The 25,224-nt window shown below is 32.4% G+C and overlaps 1 protein-coding gene and 2 long non-coding RNA genes across 5 annotated transcripts in view; 1 reads left to right on the top strand and 2 right to left on the bottom strand.

Annotated features, from left to right (window-relative positions):
* The window catches only part of LOC138130952 (homeotic protein spalt-major-like), a 62,177-nt gene that overhangs the window by 25,097 nt on the left and 11,856 nt on the right, over positions 1-25,224 (bottom strand). The gene's annotated exons all lie outside the window — the stretch shown is intronic.
* Positions 11,905-12,835, top strand: LOC138132094 (uncharacterized). Its single transcript, XR_011159979.1, has 2 exons — positions 11,905-12,060; positions 12,114-12,835. It is a non-coding gene; the product is annotated as an uncharacterized lncRNA (long non-coding RNA).
* On the bottom strand, positions 21,790-23,053 carry LOC138132032 (uncharacterized). Its single transcript, XR_011159966.1, has 2 exons — positions 22,044-23,053; positions 21,790-21,992 (listed from the first exon to the last, which is right to left on the bottom strand). It is a non-coding gene; the product is annotated as an uncharacterized lncRNA (long non-coding RNA).

Genomic DNA, 25,224 nt, shown 5'->3' with positions numbered 1-25,224 from the left:
ATGGCTTTTTTTGTACCTAAGCGGACTTGAAACACTCCAAATCCTAGGAGTTGAAATGTCCACAGGCATTGAAATTCCTTCCGCAATTTTTGAATTTTGTTTTTGACTTAAGGAACTGGTAAAGTATCATTTTTGTGGTGATACCTGCTATCCAACTGAATGGTGAATAAACAAAAAAAAATATGTTTTTTGAAATATAAAATTTGTCTCTTAAATTAATTTCATTTCTCTTTTTTAATTGTGCATTTTTACTGTTTATTTTTTCAATTTTTATGACTTTGAAGAACTTCATACACGCTATAAATTTCTCTTCGCTTTACGCCATTCATGCAGTTGCTGCATAAAAACTGAACAACAAATTATTTTATTGTTATGTATTTTGTTTTAAAGCTACTAATTTGAAAATTTTATGACGATGGCTAACAGATGTTTTGAAGTTCATTTAAATTTTATGAGAGTGTCAAACACCATAGTAATTTAATAAGTTTCATAAACAAGTTGGATGCACTCATCGGAAGTAGAGACAACTTGTTCAAAGGGACATTTTCACAGTATACATTGAAAAAAATATCGATACATTAACAGTTTGTAGCAAAGTCTTATACGTAGCTGATTTATGGTCTATGAAAGTAAACTAGAGTTCCAGCTGTCACTTTTATTCATTTTAAGAAAAGATCTGAATTAATTAATTATACAAAGGTATACCGGACAGGTGCGAATAAAACGGTGATCCAGTAATAATCTTGACTTCTAACTCTAAGTTTTGTTTACCATCAGAAAGTTTCGTAAGATGTATTTTCTATTTTGATAGAAAAATTATCAGATCGTGCGACACACCTAGGAGGCTTGAAAATTTAAATTTGGTAAAACTTGGCAAGCGAATAAGCGATAAATTTATGAAATAGATGCAGCCGGTTGATATATGTTTTAATTAGTGTTAAAATCTTTGGTTGGGTACGGCAGTATTATGATATCGGAGAAGTTATGGCCTTATTAGTGATTGGTGGACCCGGTGCTATTGTGAGTGCAGCTATATGAGCTATAAAACCGCACCCAGTCTACTTGATATCTTTCGTGTTTGATAGATTAAAACGTTCCGAAAGCTTCGTTTGAAACTCATCTTCGCCCACGTTTCAGCTTAATGTTTTCATAAAGACATTCTGCCACTTAATTAAGATGTTTGTTTAACATATGTAATATTTCTTATTTATTGACGTCGGGAAATTCGCGGAAGTCGCATAAAGGGAGGAATCGTAAATAGTTATGCATCAGTTACAGTAACTTGTGAATTGGTCCAAACTAAAGTCTAAATTCCCGCTGTGCCGTTTATTACTGGATCGGGGGTGGCGTGTGCTGTAAATACAAAACCTTCTAGATGCAGGGTTTGCACCTGTTTTATGGTTCCGACCTTAACTTTACGACACCTTCTACCTCTTCCCATTGTTAAGAAGTGAAATCTTAGCACGGTTGGTTCACAGAAAACATTGAAAGCCACTTTTTACATTAGGCTACTAAAGGGTTGTAAATTTTCTATTCTTGTTTGATTGCGGATAATTGGAGCTAATGTTTTTGTCACGGAATCTCCACTAATATCATTTTCCATAATCAGTTTAATACTTGCGGCTTAAGAAAACATACACCCTTAGGACCCTGAAAAAGAAAAAAAAGAAATTGCGCGATTACAGGTAAAGTTAAAATATAGGTGCCTATATACTTAAATCAATTAGGGCTATTTACAATTACAAACTTTTAATCTCTTACAAATAAGGCAGTGCCGAGCGAGTAAAACGATCTGCAATTCCTGGTAAACGTTTTTCTAGCACGGTACTTAGTAAACGAGTCTTAGTTAATTAGTAAACCTCTCAGATAGGCGATTGCCAGTCTACAAAAGCCATCGAGCAGGTATAAACTGTACTTATCGCTAACAAGTGGAGGCGCGATGTCTCGGCCGATATTATAGAACTCTGCACTGCCGAACCAGAAGATTTAGATCATACCGATCCAAAGATTTATAACGAAGGTAAGTAATCAAAATTCTTTTAGTAGTCTCCGATGTCGTATTGAATAATAAATTCTATATATAAAATAATCTCAACTGACGCAGTTGTCCTTATAGTAATAAAAACACAATATAAAACTTAATTGAACCCGTTTTATGATTTAAATAGTCCGAGTATATTAATTTTCCAAGAAAACACACTGTCGTTTCTCACGACTAAATTTTTAATTGGTTTAAAATTGATAAAACCTAATTTAGTTTCTCGAAATATCTAGAGACGGTAGTATATAATAACATAAAGCAGTTTATGACCGATTTAAATTAATAAAATGAAAATAAATTGGTTCGAGTTTACATCAGATCTTGAGGACGTGAAAAAACTTTTTATACGTGTGATATTTAAAATATCTAAAAATTAACATATGCCGAATTAACTGACATTTGCATATTTTGACAAAATTAATAATAAGTATTCCGGATCATAAAACTAAAATATACAATCAGGTCGACCCACACCGATTATAAAAAATATATTAATTATTAAGGCTTCTTTTTGTAGCACAATTTCAAAATGGAATCAGCTAGACGGCATTTTGTAAAACGTCTCTGCACCTACATGCTGTACACATTTATTTTACCTGATTCTCAAAAGATTTCCGCTTATTTTCGGCCTTAGGGAGTTATATATCATACTAACCTGAAACAAAAAGGTATGTCAATATTTAAAAGGTAATACAATTTTATATAAACATCTCGTATTCTTCTTCTCTCTCGTGATGTGAAATGAAATCTAAGCATTATAAGTGTCATGAAGTGATGAAAAATATTTGGAAAAAATCAATATCTTTTATTTTTGAAGAAATGGGACTCTAAAGACTCCACAGTCAAAGTCAAAATTTAGAAGTAAACGAACTTAGTTTATACCAAAAAATTTATATTGGATGTACAACTCATCTCTTTTAAGGGTATGAGATTTAAAAAAATGAAAGAAGTACTGTTATTGGGGTTTAAAATAATTAATTAAATCTTCACTTCAATAATTGGGACCAGACGGCAACATAGCCAGTCCATCTAATAAATTAAGGTTACAACGACGGTCTATGGTTACTAAAATTAAAAAAATATTTCTGAAGCTCATCAAAATAGTGGTCAATAATACAATGATATTAGGTATTTCTAGGTAATTCTCAGGTTTTATATTTTTTAACTGCGTGTATTTCCTAAATAGAGGGACAGAATTTAAAAAAAATCCAGCACTACCACATCCCTAAATGACGTACCTTTAAGAAAATATGGTAGGTACGTTTGGGACACCCGACATACATTTTTAAATATTATTTCTGTGCTGGATTCACAAAAAGCGTTAAACATTTTAAATTTACACCTGATTTAAACAGAATATTTTTAAATATTTTTTAAATAAAATTATCATAACTTATGAAATATGAAAGATAGAACTCTGTTATTAAAGTTACGACAAGTTCACACAGTAGGCAATAGATTAAAGTTTCGTGAAAGCTGAGGTTTTCAAAAAATGATTGATTTATGAGGTAAAAGAAAGTCTCTTTCATAACTCTGTCGATAAAGGCCGGCTTTCAAAACAAAGAACTGCATTCGTGTTTCCATTTGATATAATATATCAAATCAGGATAGAAGACTTAAAAAGCCGCGATGCAGCCATAGGACTGACGTATGTCCAATTAGTATATGTTTTAAACCATCTGGATCGGGCTTAAATCTGAAATGCTCACGTCAGACGAGTGACTTTGGCCGGTTTCAGCTCATCTGCTGTCGAATTGATTTTGATCTTATAGTTTCCACGGGTTATTACACTATTGTTCCATCCATCTATATGCAAATCTGGGAATCTGTTTTTGTAACAGCTTCCCCGAAAACGTTCCAGGACGTTGGCTTCGTTCCGTCTGTGAAGAATCTTGGACGATAACAGTTAATTAAACGGCCATAAAGAATAGAAATCTTTAATCGCCGGTTAAACTAAAATGTAAATGTTAACTCAAACAAATATGGCTTAATTCGGAAACAAGAGAAAACAAGGTTCGAATATGGCAGACATTTTAATTAAGAACGCCGTCAAACAGACCGAAACAGTTGGAGCTTATTTCTTCACACTCCCATTGTAATAAAATTAAAATATTTGTTTAATTAGGGTTATGTAAACAATACAAATTATGAATTCAACGGAACAATGGGGAGGTGGGTCGCATGCGCGTCGGATTTTCGTTGATGCATGTGCTGTCACCTCGTGAAATAAACTGACATAATATAGTGGGTCGGTGGAAATTAGTGTAATCTTGACGTAAACTTTAACTGCGTGTGATATCGCCAGTTATTTCGCACCGCTGAACACGGACACTAGTCATATAAACGTGAATTGATGGCTGAAATTAATGCTGGGAGGAGGATTTCTAATGAAACCTACGCCCACGGCCTCGTTTCAGGATGATACGCCATTGTATTTTCGTTCCGACCGCGATTACTACAAATAGCCACAAAGTTATAGGCCGGTCGTGCGATAACGCCCCTGTTATACGATAATCCGCCGTTATTACAGATAATGAAATTTAATTCCGGGGACTTGCGCAAGACGCCACCCTTCCCGTCTCGACGCCTAACCCGACGTAGATTCATAACTTACTTAGCTAACTGTGAAAGCAGAAATCATTTGTACAATTTCTAGACGTTCGTCAGTAGACCCTAGTAGTTGTGTAGGTACATCATATTTCAGTTCTGTTTTCTAATTGTAACAATTTTGCTTGTGCATGTATTCACACCTGGCATACCTATATGTATAGTCATAAAATACTTATATAAATATATAAACGTGTGGTTATCATTTCATGGTGTTCCGAACTGGAAAGCATAATTTTCTATTTCATAATTATTCATACATCTAGGTATATTTATCTATAAGAATGTATTATCATAAATTCATTCTTTTTTTTTCATAACTGTGTAAACACCGTTCACGTTGTTTTGGCATAATGGGAGGCCATGATTTATTTTTTTAATGTTGGTCACACTGTTTGATTTCAGTCACTAAATTGCCTGACATGCGGACCTACCAAAATGAACATTACATGTTGCTGAATTTCCCGCGATGTCTGAGTTTTCTTCTATTACAAACTCGTAAAACTGACAACAATACACTAGACATTGACGCTATTTATAACCTCAAACTTAGAAAAACATAACCTAACTCAACAGACAGCTTTACTACCACCAAATTAATTGAAAATTTTCCAAGGCCTCCCATTATGCCAAAACAACGTTAAGGCATTTTATACGCTGAAAGTGCTATTTATTATTTTAATCTAAATAATACTTAGTTCGAAATCGATAAATTTCCAGTTAGTGAATTCAAATGAAAACATGAGAAACTTGACTTTTAAAGTGAAAATTGTGTACCCTAAGTGCGAGACTTATTGTTTATTTTAACATTTAGTTAAAATTGGTTAACCTTCCCAAAAACGACCTCTATTTTATCTTTATTGGCGTTTAAAACTTTGCATTTATAGTTTGATATTTTAGATAAAGGTTTAAATCATACAGCTAATGAAAAACAAAAGTCTTATTATAATGATCAACGCGTTAATTGTTGCGCATAAAATAAGTAAATGATAATTTAAAAGTCAAAATTTTTAGTTATTGTCAAAAATACATTATTCATCCGATGCAATAAATTGTTTCATTGCAAACATAAGTACCTATTCGAAAGTACATAATTTATGCTTGACAGATATGCACTGGAGGATAGCATATCGTTAGTCGCTATTGTCAAAAATAAAATTTTGTTCATGTATTGAATTTTAATTCAGAAATAGTTGTATTTGAGAAGTTTTGTTTAAAAATCAGCCGTTAACAAATTAAAATATGACAACTTTAGAAAATAACCCGTAAAAGATTTACACAAAAATGTCATTAGAAAGACATAACTTACATTTGATTAGAAATTCAAACCATAAAAATAATACCATTTTAAATTCAAATAAATAATAAGTGATAAAATTGAGACATGTAAATTTAATTTTGAATACCTAGATAAAAATAAGGAGCGCTGTTAAGATTAAAACATAATAAACATCTTTACCTACTTGATACGTTAACATTGATAATTCGATTTTTTAATTGATGTTGATTATGCATAACGTATGTATTTATAACATAATACAAAATATGTATCATTTGGTTTTGTTTCGTTTTTTGTGTTTTTTTTTGCAGAAATTCCACAAAAAAATATTCATTAATAAGAAAATGATACTCACATGACTGAATTCCGATATTTTGTTATCTGCAAAATAATTTTGATATCAACAAACTAAAACAACAAATTCAAAGAACCAAAATGCACATTAAAATTTTTGAAACTAAAAAGCGTGAATGATACTATGTAATATGGTACACAAATTCCTGCAAAAGGAATCAAAAGTAAACATTTACAAAACAACCAATAGACCAATTATTATGATTTACATTGTAATTACAAGGTCATAAAAACGAAACAAATGTTGGAGACAACGGAAGCGCAGACTTTACCGAAAATAACACGAAATAGACAAGATCATATTATAAACGAAGAAATATGGAGGTTGTGCAATATTAAAGAAATCGGAAGCTGGGTATTATGAAGACGTAATTAACGAAACGAACATATACGTAGAATGTCAGATGATAACATCATAAAAATAGTAGGTAAGAGATTTCGCATCAACAGGTAAAAGTTCAAAAAATGATTACTATACTGCCAAGAAGGAACTATCAATGAGTTTGAATATTTACTTTAATAATTTTAATTGGAAAATGTTTTGTTTAAAAAAATTTGTATTTTGGACATTTAAGTTGCTTTTAGTTTGTTAATATCAAAATTATTTTGCTGATGGTATTTGCAGAATATCATAATTTTTTTATTAAAGAATTGATTTTTAATAGAAATTTCGGTGTACCTACCTAAGATTCCAATTTCACTCCTTTATGTTCAGATTTAAGAATCGATGTTAGGAAAACCATTTGTCCAAAGACCATTTCTTGTACGAATTAAAATTGAATAATGTATCCAAATCTGCATAAAAAAATGGGGGTTTCATTTAAAAACAATTTGGATGTGATTGTGCGGAAACGGTAAAGGGCGGAAAAATGACAAATGTTTCTTTAAAAAAGAATTAATAGTATTTTTTCGAAAAACTCAACGGGTAAAAAAAGTTTTCCGTAATTTTTGGGCGCACTCTAACAATAAGTATCGGGTGTTCATTTAAATTTCTTCTCAAAGTTGGCGTTGAAGAATCGATTGTGAACGGACCACGGATTACGGATTATCAGCTGTTTAAATCTAACCTCATTTTTGCCGTTGTTTGTGTTTTTATTCTGCAGACTGACGAGTGGTGCGTTCACAATCGACTCTTCAACGTCAACTTTGAGGAGAAATTTTTAAATGAACACCCGATATATTTAAGCATATTTTTAGTATCAATTAATAAAAGCCAATTTTTCCCCTATACAAACTTGAAAACTTTAAAATTAAAAGACCCTAAAATAATAAATGATGCCATTTTTTAAACATTACCATTGTATTACAGGTAATCGTGACTCTCTTGACTCCTACATTTTGTTTCAGCTCACTGTGATACTTTTTAGCCATGATTTTTAAATTAGGTTTTATAAGGTAAACCTAATTGTTTTCGTACGTGCCATATACAAAATCTATAGATCGAATTTTTACTATTTACGAATGAAAAACAAGTCGTCAAATACTATTTTCGCTTTAGTTACAGTTAATTCAAGCGGGTAATATTCGCTGTTAACCGTAAATAAACAAATTTCGTTGGCTCTTTGTTGCGTTGTTTGTTGCATTAGTTATTTTCCCATTGTAAAATGAAATGGAATTTACTGTTGTATTCAGTTTCTCATTAAACGTAATTTCTAGGAATTCTATCAACTACAAGTCAGACGAATAAGAATACGTATTTTAATTTTATAAATACATACCTACCTACTGCAAGTGAAAAAATTCATATAAGCAAAATAACATTTAAGACACATAACGGAAACATATAGAATATTTATTTAATAAATTTAAGGAGATTTCCGATTTTTAATAGGAGTAATGTAATGTTTATAAATAAATAAACAAATCAAAATTACTTATACATATTAGGTACCGTATTATTTGTATGTAATGTAAAAAAATAAATTTATAAAAAAAATATAGAAAAAACTGCTTTTTGTATACCTAAGAACATAATTTGAAAAAAATCTGCAACCAAGGGAATTACAATATGTATTTAATATTTTTGTTGCGCATCCTTAATATTTAACCTTCACCTTATAAATTATTGTAAAAACCATCAAACTCGTTATTTCTGTCTGGTCTATCGATTGACTAACTAACATGTACGATTTATTATTGTAGACTGGAACACTGAAATATACAAAATATAATAACACTGTTTGTTGCACTCATCGGCACAGCACGTTGTTAAAAACGTATAAGCTTTAACGCCGGTGCTCTAAATTTTCTAAGTTTAAAAACGCCGTTCTACCATCAGATTGTTACGATGTTTTCACGTCTTTCTCGAATGTACGTCAATAAAACTAACCAACTTAATAATGAGCTAACTAACTAACACTGATCACAACCACATCACAATATCTTTTAAATTCTGCCTACTAAAAAATGGGTGCTCGCAAATCGCATCTTAGTTGGGGGCGTTTAATTTAAAAAATGGCCAGCCATTTGGGTTAAAGGCTGACACGCAAGAGACTCGGCTAATTTTTTAATTACCACAGCACGGTTTCAGGATTCTATGAATGTCTGCAATTAAACAAATGCAAATTGATGGCACAATGCATGTTTACAGCGCCAAAGCGAGTGGGAACGCTCCTTATTTCCATATCAATTTCGTGCCGGAGCTTCGGGCAGACGCGTGTTAGTAATTAATCAAGTTTTTAGTGATTCTGGCGTAGGTGAATCGGACCGAAGGGACCGCAGGTGCCCTTCCGAAGTCCCATACTTGCGATACACATAAATAAGGTCACGTGACAGCTGTTCGACCACGTGATGTAATCGGCAAGACGCCGGCACGAAGACCCCATTACGATTGCAGTTCACATGAGCTTCGACCGATCGACGAATGTCACGAATTCGCGATTTTGTAGAAATGCAAGATTAAATACACAATTCAATTAAAGTTGCGCTAGCGGGGTTTTACAGCAGGGCTTCCATCGAAATTTATCGCCGTTCTTCATAAAGCTCGGATCAGAATGAAGCTTAGCGAGAGGCGCTACATTGTGAGCAAATTGAATCGCAGCTTCCAACTTTTTCGAATACGTACCTGTCGAACAGACAAGTAAACGGTAAGGGAATTACTAGATATCTACATTTTACTTGTGGCATAAGTAAGATGTCGATAAATTTGGAAAGGAACCCGCCAGTTTTCAAATTTGCGACTGCTGGAACTAAAATTCAACCAAAAATGTCAATAACTCTTAATCAGGTATAAGAGATAAACAAAAAAAAAGTACGTGTTCAGTCCGCTAAACTAACAAATAAAGAAAACAAACTTAACAGTAAGGATGTAGGAACTTCTTGGTCAAGTTTTTAAGTTTTTTCAAAAACCAAAAAAATTGGAGCTGAATTACGTGATGTACCTAATGGAAAACTAAAGTAAATCACTGAATAAGTAAATACCTTTATTTGATAAATGATTCCTTCAACTTCGGTGATTAAAAGTTTAGCTGATCGGACAAAAATCTCAGTGATAAAATCAGTATTTTTAAAAGAAGAAGAGGTCAAAGATGAATATCGTATTGGAAAATCCATTTTCATTGAAAAGATGTCAACGATTATGTCTTATATTTGAGAGAATTTTCCAGAATAATTGTTACAAAATTATAGTTTTTGTTAACCGGAAATGTGGTAGATATGGATTTATGAAACATTAAGGCCCCTACAGACTACGCGAGCCAAACCTGTAGTATAACGCATTCGTCTAGTTTGGACAGTGCTGCGAACCCCGAACGAGCACGCTGCGAGCGCCTCGCGAACTGTTTGAACAGCTCCGTTCGCTGTCGGTGTTTTTGACAAACATACAGGGATTCGCTGTTCTAGTTTGGAAGTTTTTTCAAGGAACCTCCAGCGAACGTGGATCATTTTTCCCAACAATCTTCAAATCGTGGCGTGCAAAGCTTGCAGGCGGATCGCCGGGGACTTGTCGGAAGCTCACGGCGTGTTCGTTGCACCAATTTGTCAACCTTCTTATATATTGCTTAAGAAAACCCCACTTTTCCCACTCGTATGTCGTGGAGATGGTTCTGTGGTGTCCGGAGCTTAATATGCGTTTGTACAATTCTCTGCCAAGTTTAAAATGCCTGATTATGAAGGTTCAGATTCTTCTACTTCACATTTTTCACTCATATCGTCAAGGATTTTGTCATCTATCAATCTCAAAGGAAAAGAATGATGAATAGCTCACGTAGAATAAGCAGTACGCATCGTTGAAATAGTAGGGATATTATTTCCCAATGTAAAAAAATTGTGGACGATCTGCCAATGGGGTGTAAGCACCAATGTTGTCAAATAGGCTTTATATGTAGATATATGAAATTACGATCTTCGTCAATATGTAGATATAGGATTACGTAATTGATTAATAATGGGATATCAAAAAAAATCTTTCTTTTATTTTTATATTATAATTATTTTTTTTGTATTAATTTCTTCAGTTTATATTGTCTTAGTTGTCTTCTTTTACACTAAGCATTATATTTGTCAATGGACTTTTTTTGTTAAATCTTACTCTAAGAATATTTTCTTTATTTGTATACACATAGGATTTTTTCTTCTTTTGTATATTAGTTATCTAACTTTCTTATTCCCCTTTTACTTTTGTTTTTAACTGTTTCTTTTTTTTTTCTTTTCTTTGAGGTTAAGTAGAATAGCTGTTGCTAGACTTCGCCTCATCTTTGTACTTTGTTTGTCTAAATTTTTATATTGTATTTTTTTTTTGTACCTATATTGTCTTGTATGCTTCTTTTTTTTTTTTTTAATAAAGTCATAACAAAAAAAAATTTGTTACACAGTCTAGGACTGGTTTACAAATCTATGAGGGGCATGATGACCAACTCAATAGACCGGGACCAATGGCTTAACGTGACTTCCGAATCACGAGACAGAATATAGCCTTTTTTTTTTTAATTTCGCCCTCGGTCGGAATCGAACCCGCGACCCTAACGTCCCTGAGCCGAAACGGACTCCCTTAGGCTATATTCTATTATTATTAAACACACTTACGGCAGAAACAAGTCTCGTGTGTCGTAGCTTTTCTTAACTCTAAGTACGTATGTAGTTATGCTTGGTTGATTATTGAAAAAAATTTAAATCAAAACTATCAAAATTACACTTCCGTTTGAGAAAAACTTTCAACATTTCATCAGCAGAAGTTTTGATTCATTTTTTGCATACATACATATTTGTTAGATTCCTCGCCAGGTCAATAAGGGCTTTTCCTAAGAATAATTTTAAAAGAATTTTGCATTTCTGATTACTGTAACTCTCTGGGTTTTCTCCTGAATTTTTAAAATCTTTGCAAACCTTCAAGGACTTCCAAAAATATCATTTCTTTTTTCTGAGTACATTCGGCCCGAAAGTATTGTAACAAACATTTCCGGGTTTTTTCAATATAAAAGATAAAATTCTGTTAATTCAGAATTGCATCAAAACGTAAGTGTCGTCTTGAGAATTACCACCTTATTGGCTAAATAAAAAATTTAAGAAAAAAACTTTTTAGTGAGATTTTTGGCACGTGATACATGAATCATCGCTTTGTAATATGTATATAAAATGTTTGTTGCATCTTAGTACTTCTGCATGACTGTAAAGTTTCTGTTTAGAGATCTGCAAGAACATAAACGATAAACGTGACGGAAGCACATCTGACCTGATTTCGCAACTAAGGATTTTCCTCCATCGGAATAAATAATTTTTATGTACATTGGAATGTTAATGTGATAAAAACATGAAATGAAGGCGATGTGGCGATACGCAAACCGTAAAAACGAAAGAATTAAAGCAGTAGATAGCTACAAAGCGTTTCCTTTTCAGAGCTGATGACGTCGAGTTGATTAAAAGCAACCAGAGTCGTGCATAAAGCGCAGAGTAAATGCATGCCTTTGGGAATGGTTTTATTTTATTTAATTTGGATGTATCGATATCGAGAACAGGTGTGAGTCCGGAAACGACGCGGGGGTGGCATTTGTAAGTATTCAAATGAGCAACCGACTCTGCAGTGCAGCTGATCTCTTAGGACAGGTGAGACAACATTCACAGAAAACGCCTTTCCATATCTCTGCTGCTCTCCAGTCTAGCTGCCTGCCATTAGAATCGACTACTGCCACTCTCACGGTTCCGCGCATATAAATACTCCGGTCGTCGTGATTTGCATTCGTTTAAAAAACGAACAAATTGCCTTTCCGTGAGTCCCGGATTCTTGCCAGATTCCGGACGGAGAGGTGGCCGAAATTGACGAAAAATGGCCCAAGCTACCACCTTGTGTACATGCAATGCGTCGTCTAAATAACGTTTGTAAATCACCTTCAAATTGATGCGGTTAATTACTTAATGGAAAAGCTATTTTCATTCGGAGTCTCCGAATGTAGTTTTTATTAAATATTCATTTCCCCACAATGGGTTTTCGGTCAGTTCATTTGAGCCGAATCGATAGCTTCCACTATTCACTACTAAATTACAAATGATATTCCATCCTCTATGAAATATAAATTAATGTTATTGTGAATTGATGCCAAACATGTGTAAATTTCATTTTATTACCTTGATTTATTGCTCTATAAAACTAAATTTGTAATGCGTCGGATTAAAAAGCGCATTTGTGCTTTGTACACTACTTTATGCTAATGGAAACAGTATCAAACGCAACCCGTTTAAGCCAAATTCAGACGTGATTTGCCTTTTTAGCGTAATGGCGCCTTCTTTGATTCCTGTAATTTGTTCGATTTAATGCAAAAAATACATACTTTCTTGTTCGCATTATCTGTCAAGACGTGATGAACATAAACAAATTCGTTATGACGATGGTCTGACAGCGAGCGACATTTGTGCGTGATAGGACGAGACAGGTCGCATTAATGGCGTTAATTCGCGAACAAATTATGGATAAGGCCAAGAATGTAACTCAATTATTCTCGAAATGGGAGACTAAAAATGTTAATTTATTAATAAGTGACGGTATTTGAGTCGACTCAAGTGCATCTGTTGTCTTCATTAGTAAAGCAAAACATTTCTGATGTCGAGAACACTTTAATGATGTTATATTTGCAAGCGTTGCAGACATGATACAACAAATTGACAAGTGGATATTCGCCTCAATTATTCAAACTCAACATGCAACTTGCTGTTGTTGTTGCAGCAATTTCAAACTCGAGGAACTCTTCCGAACTTCAACAAAAATTTGAATTTGCACCTTTAACTGAAATTTCATTACTACAAACATAATGATAATAAAGTAAGAAATTAGTTATCACCTATATCTACCTAATGAGTCTGTGATTACTGATTATAGTTGGTTAAATCTAGGACCAGAAGTAGACGTTAGAAGACGAACAATCATAGAGGCAACAGATTTATTACAATTATCTTTTTAGAAGGGAATTAATAATCGAAATCAAGGAATAAAAAAATGTTAACCAAGAGAGAAACACAAGCTTGGCCAAAATGTATTTAGAACATAGAACACAAACAAAATTTAAAAATAAAACGCCAAGTTCAATTTTCAATTGACAAAACTAATTAATGTAAAACGATCAATATTTAAAATATCTTTTTTTTAAGGGAAATCGTTGAGTTTTCATACCGTTTTCTCAACTGTCATTTACTGCATCGTTAACAATAAATTATTTATTTGACCATAAAATAATATAGGTACCGTGCGTTCCAAGTTTCATTATTGCAAAACCTGAATTTAAAAAAAAAAATAGGTTTCTCAACAGGATATTGTTCTGCAATAAAGATAATAAGTAATAAATCATTAAGAGCAATGTTTGTTTGTACTTTAAATACAAGTACCAGTAGCACCTAAGAAAACAAAATATGTATGTACCTACTTGAAACTGTTTTTATCACTAATTAAGACGTATTAGTTTTACACGTTACAAGGTTTCAAGTGGCCAATTATTTTACAAATGGTGAAATGGTTAAAAGATCTGTTGCGTGTTTGTCACTGAAGAAAATAAGTGTCGTGCGTAGAGTTCTGTTATTATGTTATAAGACTAAGCTTTCGTAATTTTCTTGTAACTGTTTTTTTATATTTTGTTAATACAATTAGAAAATAACCAAATAAATTGAAAAGTGCAACAGCAGGTACGCTGACATTTAATTTTGAAAACCTTGCTGCACATATATTTCAAACTAATTTTTGATGGTAATTCGATTATCTAAATGAACGCTAACATTATTTAATAATACCATGAGCTTACGTTTATCTGGTAGGAGAGGCATTTAAAGAATTTGAACGAATTGTACGTCTAGTAGCTTTTGGATATAGTGTTTACAAATGGACACGTTGAATAGCTTGAGTGTTGCCAATAATTCAGATGGCACACGGAGCTTAATGAGTTTGAAACATATTTAATTAGACTGCATTTGTTTATCTGCTTCGCAATTATGAGATAAATAATCGATACTTTTCACACAACCCGTGTAAATAAGTAACTCGATGTAAAGGTTTGCATTAAGCCATACAATGTAGTTCTAAATCATTCTATTTTTAGTATGTTTACATGATACTAATGCACTACTGCATTAAGTAATAGGCTTCATCTATTACTAGATATAGCAGAAGACCCTATCTGATCCAAATCTTGAAACGTTTCTAAATATGCCAGCATTTTATTACCCCGATATTATCAGATATTCAGTCCAGAGTGGGCTATTTTTGACGTGAAATAAATCTTTTTCTTTAATTAATGGCATTTGAAGAATCCCTTTTGTAATAATTATAGAACGATACTTGCAACCAGAATAAAAACTAACAAACCAATCACGACCAAGCCCCAACTATAATAAGCCACCCAATAAAATATATGAGCACGTCTTTAACAAGTTGAAAAATAATTTTATTATCTGGTCAATATTTTTTCTGGCCTTTTTGGAATACCAGTCAATTAGTGGGGAATAAGAGCAGAGCAAAGGTTTTATGGTCAAAAAATGATAATTCGAGACCTTGAAATACCACCAATGCTTGTATTTTGATAAATAACTTACATGCGTCCATTTCAGGTAGATTTTATAGAACCAGTACCAATAAAATCCAGTAAAAACTTTTAGAATATTTTTGATTGTCTAGAAAGAACCCAACTAGGAATTCCATTCTGAAATTTTACAGCAAAAAATGACGAGTCACAGTGCAACCAATATTTGATGGTTGAAACCAAATGTATCGTGGTGTCATCTGTACGATGGTGTTATTAAAATGTTCTCTACATTACCAACAACACGACAGACCACCATTACTTCGAAATGATTAGGTTAATTGCAAGCGAGTCTCGGAGCAAAGCTCTGTGCATGCCTATAGTCATTACGACTTGTGTCCAGGGAAAAATACATTTTAATTGTCATTTTCCATAATGCTTACCTAATCTCAATTTACAAAAATGCATTTATAACAAAATACATTTTTTATTTCCAATATCTTCATTATAATGTATTATTTTAAGTGGCCTCAAAGTTACATTACCAACATACGTAGATGGAATAAGTTCGTTATTATGTAAATTGTGAGTTTTATTATTTTGACCGTACCAACAGTTCTGAAAGTTGATATAACATCATTTTAGTAACTAATTTAACTAAAACGTAAGGAGTGTGTAATATCTGGTAATCCATCCAAACTACTATTAATTACTTTAAAAGGTTTTATTAAATTTTTAGGGACATTTAGTTTTCATACATATCTGATTTGAAAACAATACAAATTAAATACGGTTAAGTTTCCAAAATGTTTATACACAATGTAATCATAGAAAAAAAATTGTTTGTTAATGGCCGAATTGTACAGTAAATATTACAAAATTAACACAAATAGGATTAGATAATTGCTTACAAAAACAAAATAATCTTGCTATAGAATGACTGTTAACGTAAGTAGTAAAAGAGTACATACACGTTTTACAAACTTACAATAAGGATAAGGATCATCCAGAAATTTCTATATTTTTGTATTCGTAGTAGTAAAAACGAAAGTTTCTTGTTATTTACTTAACACGTTTCGAGTAGTGTCGAATGAAGAAACTGCGTTTATGACCGAAAATGGTTCCAAAGATTCCAAATGTAAGTTAAATTAACGATAGAATCAAGTGCATAATTAAATTTAGCTTTTAGTAGCAAGACATATGTTGTTTTTTTACCAGCTTCATCGGACACATTAAATTAATTTAACATGGCATTAACTATAATCAATAGCATCCGAAACAAACCCTATTATAAAATATGACATGGAGTGGCTCTAATGTACCATATGCGACACATTAAAGCCGAACACGTGACAATAAAAAATATTTTACAGTTCTGTGAACAGGACAACGGATTCACTTATGGTTTGTCATAATATTTATACCATCCTTTAATGTCACAAATAAAATTCAGTCATAAACACTCCGATTTTTATGGTATATTTATTTACCCAACATATTAAAATATAAAGTATTATTGTTGTTTTATAATCACTTTAGCTAATTTATGAGATGTCAGTATGGTAACCATATGTTGCTTCTTCAGAATTGTGAAATCTCATTGCGTTGCAACAAATATGCGTTAAAACGATTTCAACAAATTACCAAGAGAACGATGATTTTTCTGTTCCCTCGACACGCTAGACACAAACACAATAAAGACAACAGACAACATATTTAAGTCGACTTAACCGCAACACGTGCCAAAACATTCTATCATTCCGAGATATATAAAATATCTACCGTGCACACGTTTTTTGTGTTTTAATTCGCCAAGGAAAAAAACTGGGGCGCCTCACATCGGCGTACATGCGAGTAATTCGCGTCAATTTGCGGTTAATTTGTTGGTACTGGAATAACCGCGAACGGAAGCGATTTGAGTTACGGCACGCGAAGTCCTCTCCAAAGATAAGCAAGTGCCTGAAAATATTTCAGCGTTTTTATGACAGCTCGTCTACAGGAAATTGTATTCATAATTCTCCTCACAGTGTTGACTTAAATCCGAATTAGCGACAAGATTTTCATAAAATTTATTAGCTGTTTTACCCCATTTGAATTTTAAAGTGCGCATTATACTTCCAAATCAACATTTTTCAGTTATGTCGACGTTATTAAAGCTTCTGTTTTGGCGTGCGATTATAACGAAACAAACATATTTTTATGCATTCCCTCTCTCGTCGATTTTATATTTTTTACAACCCTGGTTCAATACATTACATTTTTATTTGTACTCTCATTAATATACTGGAGACATTTATATTCCAAAGAGTTAAAAGGAAGACTCTTACCTGCTTTACTGAAAGCTTCTGCAACTAGAAATCTAGACTTCCCTATTTTACATATAATTTTAGCTGGAAATAAAATTTCTCTGTTTGTGTTTTGCAAGATGTTTTTGAACAATATGATATAAATTGTAGCCTGAAATCTATTAAAAATAAAACATTGAAGACATTTGAGACCGACTCGAGCAGCTTATAATCTATTATAAACTTGGCATATATGCCAAATATAATATATTTTCAGAAAATGCTACTATACGAAAACATTAATATTTTAAACTAAAGTAAATTAAATTAAACACAATGAGTAAATATTTTTATGATTTTCTGCGTGATTATTATTATTAGTCACTGAGACAAGATTTGTGAACCTTAAATTCAAGTTATCAACTGATTCATCCAAACAAGAGTCACGTAATGTATTAAATAATTTCGTGTATATTTCTTCATGAATCTTTTAGACTCACTTTTCTGTTATAATTATATTCACTTTAACACTGATGACTCGTTAATACTGTAGAAAATATTTTAAAACTTAAAAAAATACTAAAAAACTACATATACATATTACAATAAATACATACATATGTATTTTTTCAATAAAAAATTAAAGTTTAAAACTTACACAATATTTCACGTTTATTTGCATTATTATAATTATTATCATCTCTCTGTATAAAAACCAATAACATTCAAATGATATAAATTGTGATAGCTATAATCACATACTTACAAATACATAATTTCTCCATTAAATATTAAACAAACAATAATAAAATCCTTCATTTTTTTTTCTAATGTAAGTATCTACGTATACTCGTATGTTTAATACAGCACTATTTTTTGTCCATTACATTAAAAGCATAATTAAAATAATATGTTTATAAAACACTTATGTTTTTCTTCAACATAAAAAAGGTGACAAGGATAATTCCTCAGAACCTTCAAGTTTCTTATTATAGCCAATCCTTAAACGCAATTACATTGTATCCTTTTTAAACGTCGAAACATGAACTTTAATGACGATCGAAGGATTGTAAAATGATTTGTTTTATATTCAAAAAGCAAATCTTGGATAGATTTTTATTTTTTTTTTGTGTCAGATAATGCTATAGACTTTTATATCTATTCTCTTTTTACAAAAATCAACAAAACAGAACTACATATACTTATGTATTTTGTATGAATGAACTAATCAGTTTAAAATGAATATTAACACTGTAACATATCTATGGCATACCGCCAGAAAATTAACAAAACGACTTCAGTTGTAAAGATAATTTCGTCGAATAATCTCAAATCTAACAGCGCAACTACGACCCAAATCAAGGGTGCTAGCTCATCTTTTGTTTTATGGAAACGTCTGTCTTAGCTTAATCATACACATATGTATACTTGTTATACACAGTTGATTTATTGGTTGCCTACCTCTCGGAAAATCTATTAATAATCAATTAATGATTAATAATTAATGCTTTATCTTCAATGGTAAAACTCATTTTACCACTTATTCTGGGATAATTGTTGCGTACAATTACAGGAAACGTCCGTAAACTTTGCCGAAAACGCAAACTTTTTTTCAAGGTTAACATCAACACCGTTGTTTTAAAACTGACGTTTCTTTGATATTTCACCGAAAAATCTGCTTACATACCAGTGGCGTCGCGTTTGGCAATAAAGCTGGTTACATTCTTACGAATTTAAAATATTACTCTTGTTTATTTTATACATTTTCTCAATTATCAGATAACAATAATAAAATGCACAATTATATATAATTATATATAATTCCAATGTCTAAAATTTAAGAGGTATGATTTTATTATAAAGTAGCATTTGAGACCACAAATTGTCTACGTCCATGCACTGAACGCTTATTTGTACAGAATTCCGCTACGACACCAAGTGAATTTGAATTCGAGATACATATTATAAACTAGAAGAATTATTAACATAGCTTAACTGAATTATACAGGATTATTCACGTAAGATGACGAGCTTGACCAGGTAAAAATGCAACCCAAAATACATTTTGCAAAGCATTAATTGTGTTTCGGTATTTAAAAATTAAATCAGGAATCCAAGTAGGTATTCTGTTAGTCTGAAAGGTATATCTGTCATTGCATTTTTCGTTCGTATTTAGTATTTGAAAATGTTTTCGAACGATGACGGAACCTAGTTACATTATCACATTACTGTTGTGATTTTAATTGCTTATTATTGTTATTAAATCATACTTTGTTGAGAGAGGTTTTTTCTGTCAGAACATGACATTCATTAGGCTGACGTTAAAAGCTATCTATGTTTTATGTGCATTATGATAATGTAATAGGGACGGAGGTAGCTTTATAAATTGTATTTTGGGTTGCATTTTTACCTGGTCAGGCTCGTCATCTTACGTAAATAGCGCTGTATATTTGAGTTTAAAAGGTTTTTGCTATAAAAAGAATTGAAATCTAATTATCCTGACTAATAGGATTGAAATTACCGTTTCCTATAATTACAAAAATAGTCTTTTTCAATGATTCACAAATATAAGATGCGTAGGAATTAATTGTGGTATTATAAAATCGAGGTGGCAACTTATATACAAATGAGTAAAATAGACGATCTAAACATTTATCTAAATTTAAAAATAACAATGGTAAAAATGAGTATCAAACATCATTGTTATGCTTTTACTCTTAATTTAAAACAAGGACACCATTTAATTAGGTGTGGTCGAGAAACTAATAACTATCCTTTAAATTTTGTTGAAATTTAATTTGTCAGACAATAATGAATTTCGTTCGTCGCTTCTCTCGCCAGAAAAATCCATCAAATGACATAATTTCTTTTGATTTCGTCGAGAGTTCCCTCGGATGATTCAATTTTAATTCAATTTCCATTTCGTATAGAGTTTCATTCTTCTGTAAATATGCTCAGACCCGTTTTATTGATTCAAAAATTTCCAATCTTAGAGAGGCAAAATAGATTTCCCTGGCCGCCGTTAAAGCCTGACAAAAATTTTGTTAAACTTGTTAGCATTAATGTAATATTCTAATAGGTCAATAAAGCAAGGTGTTAAAATACAGCGATATTCCGTGACGTTCGTTGTATTATAGAGATTTTTTTCATAACGGGGAAGTGTTTGAGGAGTATTTCAGTCGTCTCCACAACAGGAAGTTAAACAGCATCGTGTCACGCAATTTTTTCAATGCTATCAACACGCAATAGGCGAAGTAATACATTCGGTATTTTTCATCACAAGTGCCATATTTCAAATTTATTAACGGTAATGTGGGCTTGTAACCAATGCCATATTTCGAGTCGACTTCTGATTAATGACAGAACCACGCCCGAAAATGCGTTAATTATCGTGAAATTAATAGCTGATCGCATTTATTTATCATAAATGTCACACGTAACTGTATGAAATATTACGAATTTACCTTGGAAACGATCCAAATCTACTTAATGGAAATTGTACATTTTGCACAAATATCCCGGCTAAAATAACAATCCTGCTAATTAATTCATTGTAATTATTCTATTGCGCATTTGTTTTTAATCCGATTGACACATTATAATACAATTTGCTCCTTTTATTGTTGCTGTGTTCATTTAGAAGTTAATATGCCAACGTTGAAACCTGCCAAGTGTATTTTAGACCCATTACAATGAACCCTAAGCCCGTATCAAATAAAAGTTCAACGATTAAATTAATAGTTTTTTGTTGTTTTTAATTCGGGACCCGAATAATAATGGAATTAGTTCGCGATAACATTGTTTTTACCGGTGGACAATCGAGCGCAAGCTGAAAATTGTAGCAGGTGTCTGGGGAGCTTCTTAAAAAACCAAATGTATGTCGCTACGCAAGAAGAAGACTAAGCAGGAAAACTTAAAAATTTCAACGACCCTATTTAGACAGCATTTAACCGAAGTCCTTCAAGCGCTTTGAAGAGTCCGCTGACGATTACCGAAAGGGCGAATGACAGTAATAACAGAAAAATACAACTTAAATACGCACAAAATTCCGTCTGTTCGGGCTTTATCATTCGAAAATCTGACTGCGATGAGCATTCATGATGGTCTTAACAACGTAGAACTTATCTGCTTGGATGCATCCGGGCCTTGCAGTTACGCCTTATTGGTTTTATACAAGTTTTGTCAACGAACCTCTCAACATCCGATATTTTGCGACAATAATGACGACAATGCTACCGCAATATCTCTGCACAAAAGACATTGTTGTTGAAGAATGGTCCACGCATTGGCTTAAAGCGATCGAATTATTTATTGTATGTCGATGTTTGAGATGGGGGCTTTTAAAAAAATATAAATCATGGTAAAGGAGTTCCGAACTGGTGGTCCCAAAATAACAAGCAACGTGTGTCGAAACCCACCCTCACATGTGTATCTCGTCGCACGGGATTTGGAAATATTACGTTTCGTCTGTATTTGGCTCGTGCTGGAGTAAACTAAAACAAAGATTTAATATTAAGTGCCATGTGTGCTCCAGCTAAGTTTACACGGAAGTCGACTCAAGCTAAATGGGGTGTAGCCCCATCAAACCAGACAAATTGTGATTAGAAATATTGCAATCATAATCTCGAGGACCGTTTTCACCAGATTAGATTGTATTAATAAAGGCGAATGCATGGAATGTGTTCAGTGACGTTTCAAATATTTATGGCTTTTGTTTTACTTCCCGCTACTCGATGCTCTCATAAAAAGTTTTAAGGAAATAGGATTTCATCGGATATTGATGAAATATATGCGCAGTTTTTAGGGGCCTATTTGCCGGATAAATTTTTGTTTTTTCTGTTTCTTTTCTTATAGATAAAAACTGTACCCCAGTTGAAATTGTCTTTAATCAATTTGACGGGGCAAGATGATCCCGTAATAAAATAAGCTGACTGAATGGCCCATAATATGGACAAACGCCCCTATAAATAAACAACGAGGCAAGCAAGCCCACTTTTTACCTGAATCGAAAGAAATTAAATTAGTATTCTATAGCTCCATTCAGTATACTAATTCCTGAAAGCGACCACCAAAGTCAGTATAAATTCCGGTCGAGTAAGTCCATTAAGTTAAAGTGTACCAGTTTTAATTCGGTGGCTAACTGGCAGTGACACCGTCGAGACGCCCTCGGGTGGCAGCGTCGAGACGTTTAGGTGGCAAACCAATGTTAGCTTTGTAAATATGAAATTCAAAACGCCTCTGGCACCCTGCCAGCATGCTAATATATCCCTGCGCCTTCTGCAAATACTGGATATTGCTGAGAATATAATATAACTGTTGTAGTCGGAGGATATTGCCGTCGGTTGACATAAAGGAGTGTGCCGTTACCGAAGGGTCGCCGTTTCGCGGGGATGCAAATCTCATCACGGATGTGGCCGTATGACCGTCGACTTTTACATGTTCGGAGTGTCACAGCTCCCACAGGACTTACAAGAAATACACTGGATGAGATTCACAATTTGAATATAAATAAAACACGAAGTTTCAACGCAACTAAATAACCAGCGTGACACAATTCACTTTAATAACCCTTAATTGTTGAGCTCCCCTTATGAATCCATTAAAGTTACCTCAGATTTCCTGTTTTCGTAGACGATTATATTATTCCGCATCATTTAATAGATTTGTTTACAGTAACAAGTAAGTGGGATTATTATTTTTAATTATGTTGATTTCATTGTACTGTGCTGGATTATCGTAAATAATTTTTCAGGCTGTCGTGTTCAGCGAAGTAAAGAAAATCTTTTGTGGCATTAATTAAAAACAAGACAAACAAAAAAGGAACATGATTGTCTTCCTTCGCAAAGAATATTCACCTACCAAACGTCTGTCGAGTGTTGACAAGGTGTGATGTTTATCTCGGTGATTAAAATGAAAGATGGAAGTAATATATTAAAAGCTGTCCGTGACGACAATAAAACGATATTAATTTTCCCGTTTTGTCTAGCTCAGTCAAATTCTGTCAAGCTTAACCTAACTTACAAGTTTTATTTGCATAATGCATTTGTTTGTGTCAAAAACGACCCCTAGATTTTTGTGTCATGTGAATTTATCAATTATTATTTGCGAAAATAACATTCTTCATAGCCTATATCTTAAACAAATTTAATTTTATACAATTAACGCATAAACTACACATTCTATACAAAAACATTAAATTTTCAAGAATGTTTTATGCAAATATCGACCGACTCATATCGGTAGACCTTTTATCAGTTTTTTATATTTTCATTCATTCTGTTTATTTTTTAATTTCTATGGTGCAGATTTGTTTTTTATTTATTTCCAATTAATTTATTTCTTAACGGAAATAGTTTATCATTTACTTTAATACGTCTAGTTTGTCTAAAATATACTGACAGGTATATGAAAAACCAATTAATATTAAATCACCTACTAACTAAAAAAGTTGTAAATAAATTAATTATGCGTATTTTTTATCTAACACAATCAAGTGAATAAAATTACTTTTGTAATAATGATAAACTTCTAAAACCAAGTATGTAGTAATCATTCAGCTAAATTATTAAAAACTTACTGTAAAGCAAAACTATGAGTGTAAAGTATGAATTAGAAATTAGATTTCTCCAATTTTTCAAAAAAGAAAGCATACAAAAATGGCTATGCTATAAACATTATGGTTTAACGACTTCTCAATGAGGTTATGACCTGTTAAAGGGTTTAAGTAATTTGCTAATAAATGTAAAATATCTCGTTAACTTCAAAGATGGTTTGGAGTTTAACTCTGTACGTTAATGTATGAGTTGAACAAAATGTTGAAAAGTGAAAAAATCAAAACTAACATGTCTGTTGTATGTAGAAGAGCTAGTTGTGCAATGTGATCGGGTAATTTTTTTAAATCATAATTTGAATCCTCTGTGGTCACAAAAATATATTTCTTCATTATTTTGAGAGCCTTAAGTACTGCCAATATACTACTGATATTATTTTAAATATTTAAATAAAAGCACTTGGGTAGATGTTTTGTGAATTTTTCATTGAAAATTCAAAAACAAAAAATAATTTGAAAACTGTAGCGTAAGCAAAGCATAATCGTAGACATTTAGTATTAATAGAACTGTACAAGTGACAATATGTATTTATTACTTACGTCATATGTGAAAAGACACATTAGTTAGCAGTAACTAAATAATAAGCTATGAAGGAATAGTATATTATTTAATGAGCGGATAATAATTACTATTACTATTACTCGTGAGAATAATTTTGTGTCACGATTCGCAGGCGAGTGGCGTATTCATCCGAGCGAGTAATAGCCATTATCTGCGAATAGAATACTATACTTTTTCTACGACTATGAAGAGAAATTGATAAATAAGTTTAAAAATGGAAATACATATTCACGAAATTCCTGAAGAGTCATGCTAATTTTTTTTTTACAAAAATGCCAATTAAAAAGATTTTATGGATCTACACAGTCAAAAACCAAATCAAAATCATTAAACAAGAAAGAAAATAAACAGATATTTGACATTACAATATCTATACAAACTCTAAACAGATTTGACTTTTGTGAGATCCATAATTTGAGAAGATCCGTGTGTAAGTAATAACCTTCTCGGTATTCCACATTGACAAGGCACACCATAAATATTAAAAATAATTTTCCGTAAGACTGATGACGCTGGCAAGAGTTATGTGACAACGTGACGCGCTTATAAATCG

Source organism: Tenebrio molitor, chromosome 5, assembly GCF_963966145.1.
Source record: "Tenebrio molitor chromosome 5, icTenMoli1.1, whole genome shotgun sequence".
In the NCBI taxonomy this organism is placed as follows: Eukaryota; Metazoa; Arthropoda; class Insecta; order Coleoptera; family Tenebrionidae; genus Tenebrio; species Tenebrio molitor.
This window is presented reverse-complemented; position numbering and strand designations above follow the sequence as displayed.